Genomic DNA, 7,500 nt, shown 5'->3' on the forward strand with positions numbered 1-7,500 from the left:
GATGTGTCTTTAGTAAGGTACTCAATTGGTTTCATCTCGCTTTGAGTCACAACCTACTCTTGGCCCGTCACAAGCGAAGTGTAACGAGTCACGAGAGAAGGTTGTGAACTCAAAGGCAGTGTGAAAGCAACTGAGTTAGTTTATTGTAGAACACTTTCCTTTATATACAAAATCTCAAAGCAACAACCTACTCTTGGCCCGTCACAAGCGAAGTCACTTTGAGCGTATATGTTTCAGTGAAGCCAATTATTATTATTATTATTATTATTTGCTAAGCTACAACCCTAGTTGGATAAGCAGGATGCTATAAGCCCAGGGGCTCCAACAGGGAAAATAGTTCAGTGAGGAAAGGAAACGAAGAATAAAATATTCTAAGAAGAGAAACATTAAAATAAATATCTCCTATATAAACTATAAAAACTTTAACAAAATAAGGGCAAGAGAATTAATATAGAATAGTGTGCCCGAGTGCACCCACAAGCAAGGGAACTCTAACCCAAGACAGTGGAAGACCATGGTACAGAGGCTATGGCACTACCCAAGATTAGAGAACAATGGTTTGATTTTGGAGTGTCCTTCTCCTAGAAGTTCATTTAAAGTCATGCATTAAGAGAGAATGTTACATTCGGCGAATTACTACCAAGTGATTTGCCAACAGGTATTTTGAAGTGTTTGAAACAAATATTAATATAGAGTTTGAGAAAGGTTATTAAAAGAAATATAAACATTAACCACTATTTTTAATAAAATGAATATAAATTCAACCTTAAAATTGTGTTCAAGCGCAAAAATATACATAAAAAGGCATAAAGAGTTTGAGAAAGGTTATTAAAAGAAATATAAACATTAACCACTGTTTTTTTAATAAAATGAATATAAATTCAACCTTATAATTGTGTTCAAGTGCAAAAATATACATAAAAAGGCAAAAAAAGAGTTTGATAAACGTTATTAAAAGAAATATAAACATTACCCACTGTTTTTTAATAAGATGAATATAAATTCAGCCTTATAATTCTGTTCAATTGCAAAAATATACATAAAAAGGCATAAAGAGTTTGACAGAGATCATTAAAAGAAATATAAACATTAACCATAAAAGGAATAGTACCAAAAAGAATGAGACGATTACTGCAGTATTTCTAATTCCACTGTCATATAATAAGAAAACTAAAAAAGGGGGTTAATTATAAAAGGGTAAATGAAAAAATCAGAACATGACCAAACGTACAGGGAAAATATAGAAAACTACAAAATAGATAGAAAGTAGAGTTCCGCACAATACAGAAATAAAAACTCCATATGGTCACACTTTAAAAAAAAAAACATATTTCCTTTCCAACTTTTTTTTTTTTTGATTCCCGGGATTTTCCTTTTATCTTTTGGAGAAAAAAAATATATGGGGGTATCGGGTTAAACACTGGATACCAGCCAGGCGATAGGAGACCATATGGAGTTAAAATACCGTAGAACACCCCTTTTCTCCTCTCTCTCTCTCTCTCTCTCTCTCTCTCTCTCTCTCTCTCTCTCTCTCTCTCTCTCTCTCTCTCCTCAAACAATAATGTCGAAAAAAATTTGTTATTTAATATTGCTTTTCATTCATGATATTTCACATATATGAATATCTCTCTCTCTCTCTCTCTCTCTCTCTCTCTCTCTCTCTCTCTCTCTCTCTCTCTCTCTCATGTCAGGTTGAAATCTATCTCCAATATAATGAAGGTTTTCATTACCAATGTGATACAGTGAAATTAACCAAATGAAAAACAATTGGAAGTGGTATCAAATATACATACATACAATCATACATACATACATAAATACATACAGTACACACACACAAAAACACACACACACATATATATATAATATATATATATATATATATATATATATATATATATATATACAGTATATGTATATATATAAATATATATGTATATACAGATATATTCATGTATGAATATCTATCTATCTATCAAGCTCTTTAAAAATAGCTTTCTCAATAAGGAAAAATATTCTCGCCTTCTCTATTCTCGGTTAAACTCTGAAATAAATCTTCATTAACTTTCCAGATCTCGTTTTACTAAAGAAATCTTCATCAACTTTCTAGGTCTCATTGTAAAAATTTCAGCGTCACAAAATCAATGATATCTAAAGCGGCACTCACTAGAGCGCAGACCTCCGCCGCGGCCGCTTATTTCTTGACCTTCTGCTCGACCTTGACCTTGATCTTTGACCTTAACATGTATTAAATGGCGGGGATTTTCATGCACTCAAATATGAACCACTTTTTAAAGTCTGACAACGATGTCCAAACTTATGGCCGATTACGTGAATTGGACATTTTGCTTGACCGTGACCTTGACCTTCCAAAATTTAGTCATTTTCGGCTTTTTACATAAAAGTTAATCCCTGAAAATTTCATTACTTTACGATTAAAATCATGGCCAGGAAGCTGTTCACAAACACACACGGAGTAAAACATAACCACCCTCAAACTTCGTTGGCGGAGGTTAATGAGAGAAAGGATGACACGGAAGCCACCCAATTTCCTCATTCCTTCAAAGCATTCGTCTAAACAAAACGTGGAATTTATCCAGAATTCTTAAAAGAAAAAATTCTGCCACATTATTCTTTATTTCTATTAATAGCCATATGCATCACTTTACTATTCTAACACAGAAACTACAAACATCTAATTTACTTTAAAATTGCATTTCAAGATTCACTTCCTGTTAATAATAATAATAATAATAATAATAATAATAATAATAATAATAATAATAATAATAATAATAGTAATAGTAATAGTAATAACAATAGTAATAGTAATAACAATAATAATAATAATAGTAATAATAATAATAATAGTAATAATAATAATAGTAGTAATAATAATAATAGTAGTAATAATAACAATAGTAATAATAATAATAATAACAGTAGTAATAATAATAATAATAATAATAATAAATAATAAACAATAATAACAATAATAATAATAATAATAAAAAATAATAATAATCATAATATATAATCCTTACTCTCTTCGTAGTGAAATCATCTCAACCATCATGATTAGGTTTTATTTTTCATCTTCTTTTACTTAATATTTAACTAAACAAAAACAAAAAACAAAAAAACAGAATATACGTTTTATTAATCATGAAAAAGAGGATTCATACGCCCTGGCATCATATCTTGTCTTCCTTGTGGACAAAGCACTCTCAAAATTCAATATTTTTTGAGAGAGATGGTCTTCCACTGTCTTGGGTTAGAGTTCTCTTGCTTGAGGGTACACTCGGGCACACTATTCTATATTATTTCTCTTCCTTTTGTTTTTTAAAGTTTTTATAGTTTATGTAGGAAATATTTATTTTAATGATGGTACTGTTCTTAAAATATTTTACATTTCCGTGTTTCCTTTCCTCACTGGGCTATTTTCCCTGTGGGGGCCCCTGGGGTTATAACATCCTGATTTTCCAACTAGGGTTGTAGCTTAGCAAGTAATAATAATAATTATAATAATAATAATAATAATAATAATAATAATAATAATACTTCTGTCCTTGAAGATCTGGGGATATTGCTTGAAGATCTGGGAATATTTCTTGAAGATCTGGGGATATTGCTTGAAGATCTGGGAATATTTCTTGAAGATCTGGGGATATTGCTTGAAGATCTGGGAATATTTCTTGAAGATCTGGGGATATTGCTTGAAGATCTGGGAATATTTCTTGAAGATCTGGGGATATTGCTTGAAGATCTGGGAATATTTCTTGAAGATCTGGGGATATTGCTTGAAGATCTGGGGATATTGCTCGTACCCAAAGCATAAACAACTGATGTAAACAACCATACATCAGAAGTTGCGCAAGAAAACTAATAAATATTTGCAGCTCTCAAAATTCACTGTACGAACGTGAGCAAGAAGGAGATTATATGTGGATGATGTACAAGAAATGGATGGAATTGAAGAAATTCTATAATTTCTTGATTATTTTTTTTTTCGCCGAACGTATCTTTTACCTAGAAGCAATCGTCAGGTATTTGTGTGCTTACATACAAATTCCACTTTCAAAGAAATTCTATTTGCCTATCATGACGTTAGAAAAAAGATAAAGTCTTTTTTTTCCAAGGCGAAATTTCTCCACGTATAGTAGAGCAAGCATTTTTAGTTTAAATCTAAAACTTAAAAGTTTTAACTTTTAATTGATGAATTTTACGAAAAGCAAGATAGAGTAAAATTAAATAGAATTATTAGAATAATTACTTGAAACTTCTAAAAATCTAATACTGAAACCGTATAAACGAGCTCCCACTAAACATCCGAAAGTCTGAAAATATTTAAGTCTTTCAAGAAGAACCTGAAGACTTTATTGTTCTCCTAGTGCTTCGACAATGAAGATTTGACATTAAACAAACTACGAAGTGTGATATGCAAAATATCTGAGAATGTTTATGACAAACGGATTTTGTAAGTCCTGTAGAGAGTAGGGTTCCTGTACCAACCGTGTGTCACACGATCGTACATAGTTTTTTGTGTATATATTATGCTTGTATCTTCGATCTTCCCTCGCACTAAAAAGAGCCTGAATAAACATGTCTGTTTTTCTCACCGTTAACGGTGTCGATTTTTAACATGAAATTTCTTGTTGCATTGAGCTTTTGTATATAAAGGAGAGTGTTCTTTAATAAACTCACTCAGTTGCTTTCATACTGTCTTTGAGTCACACCCTTCTTTCGGCCCGTCACATTACCCTCCGTGATAGAATCAGGAAAGCAGCTCTTAAAAGGAAAATAGCAAGTCAACTATCACATAATCCATAAAATAAATTGTTATAAAATCAAACCCCGAAGAACTTCAGCCACGACTTAATAACATATCTTTATATTTTAGTGTTGTGGTGGCCGATGGGGTAACGTCCCTGGCTGGTGATCGCCAGGCTGGGGTTTGAGTCTCGCTCAAAATCGTTAGTTCCTTTGGTCGCTGCAACCTCACCATCCTAGTGAGAGGAGGATGTGGGGTTTGGGAGAGCCTATAGGTCTATCTGCCGAGTCATCAGCATCCATTGCCTGGCCCTCCTTGGTCCTAGCTTGGGTGGAAAGGGGGCTTGGGTGCTAATCATATGTATATATGGTCAGTCTCTTCGGCATTGTCTACGGCAATATCAGTTCCTTGCCTCTGCCAGTCATGGTCGACCTTTGAACATTTAAAGCCTTTAGGTAAAAAAAAAAAAAAAAAAGCATATTCAAAATCTAAATACGCAGCAATGATTCAAAGTTTCTGGTCACATCGTCACCATAAATCCACCATAGTGAAGAAACTCCCATTTGAGGAAGGGAGGGGGGAGAGAGGGAGGGAGGGGGTGAGAGCCCCCGGAGACCCCCCTGTGACGAAGCAAACAAGAGAAAAATAATAATGGCGTAGATTTACGAGTTCGCGCTGCGGTTTCATTTGTCATAATACTAAATCTTACGCGTTCCAGGAGAGAGAGAGAGAGAGAGAGAGAGAGAGAGAGAGAGAGAGAGAGAGAGAGAGAGAGAGAGAGAGAGAGAGAGAGAGCAATACGTGAAATAAACTAAATGGGAAAAATATTGCAATTGGAAAATGTTAGGAGAGAGAGAGAGAGAGAGAGAGAGAGAGAGAGGAGAGAGAGAGAGAGAGAGAGAGAGAGAGAGAGAGAGAGAGAGAGAGAGAGAGCAATATGTGAAATAAACTAAATGGGAAAAATATTGCAATTGGAAAATGTTAGGAGAGGGGAGAGAGAGAGAGAGAGAGAGAGAGAGAGAGAGAGAGAGAGAGAGAAAGAGAGAGAGAATTGTAATGTGTGAAGTAAGAAATTAAATTGGAAAAAATATTGTAACTGGAAAATGTTAGAGAGAGAGAGAGAGAGAGAGAGAGAGAGAGAGAGAGAGAGAGAGAGGGGGGGGGGTGACGCCGCGTTGAAGAAACAGTGATCGGTAGTTTCAAAAACACCCCTCTTTAAGTGCAAAAGTTTAACATTCACAAACTAGAGGGGTACTCAGTAGAGCGCAGACCTCCGCCGAGGCAGCTTATTTCTCCACCTTTTGCTTGACCTTGACCTTCAACATGTACTAATTGACGTTGATTTTCATACATTCAAATATGAATCAAGTTGAACCAACTTTGAAGTCTCTGTGACGACGATGTCCAAACTTATGGCTGATTACGTGAATTGGACATTTTGGTTGACCGTGACCTTGACCTCTCAAAATTTAATCAATTCCAGCCTTTTACATAACATTTAATCCACGAAAGTTTCATTATTCTACGATTAAAACTGTGGCTAGGAAGCTGGTCAAAAACAAACACACAAACAGGGGGTAAAACATAACCTCCTTCCAATTTCGTTGGCGGAGGTAATCATCGTTTACCTGTTTATGACATTAAACGAAAAATCCTCCATGTTCACGATGGTTTGCAATATAAAACTACTAATGGACAGATGACCAGAGAAATTTAATGAGAAAAACTAACGTGGTCACCATGACTTTTAAAGGTCATGTCAAAATTGAAACTTCATCAAAAACTAATACCGTATTTGTAAGTCATGATTTGTAAACATGCCTGGTGGAGAGAAAAAAAAAAAAAAAAAAAACTCTCTTCTAAGTTCTTATGTGTTATTACCTTTACGTAAAAAAAAAAACTTACCTATGTCTTCTAAAGAAAAATTAGGGATATTTAAAAATTTCCCGTTCAAGTAAGTAAAACTTCTTTCAAGGCACGTTAAATCATTGGCAAAGCATCCTGAACTATGACCAAAATCAGAAGTAAAACAAACATTTCACGATGGTTGGTAAAATCGATGACTGCGGGCTTTACTTTGGTTAAATCTTTATGACTGCATTCTTTGTCTTGGTAAAATCTATGACTATGTTTTACCTTCGTTTGTAAAATCTATATGATGGCAGACTTTATCTTGGTAAGAATCTATGATTTTATGGTTCACCTCCGTTGGTAAAATCTATGATTTTATGTTTTACCTTGGTAAAATCTATATAATAACATGTTTTACTTTGGTAAAATCTATATGATAACATGCTTCCCCTTGACAAAATCCATAATTTCACGCATTACTTTGGTAAAATCTATGATTGCAAACTTTACTCAGTAAAACCTATATAACTAAGTACTTTATTTTAGTAAAATCAATAACTGCATGTTTTACCTTTGTTGGTAAAAATCTATATGATATCATGCTTTACCTTGATAAAATCTATGATTGCAAGTTTTACCACCGTTGGTAAAATCTATGATTGCCTGTTTCACCTTGGTAAAACCTATATGATAACATGCTTTATCTTGACAAAATCACGTTTTTCACGTTTTACTTTGTTTGGTAAAATCTATAATTGCATATTTTACCCCGGTAAAACCTATATGACTGCATACTTTACCTTGCTACTGGTAAAACGTATACGATTGCATCTTTTGAAATTAATATCTTATTTTCATTTAAAAAATCAAAGTTTCCA

The sequence above is a fragment of the Palaemon carinicauda genome, chromosome 7, assembly GCF_036898095.1.
Source record: "Palaemon carinicauda isolate YSFRI2023 chromosome 7, ASM3689809v2, whole genome shotgun sequence".
NCBI lineage: Eukaryota > Metazoa > Arthropoda > Malacostraca > Decapoda > Palaemonidae > Palaemon > Palaemon carinicauda.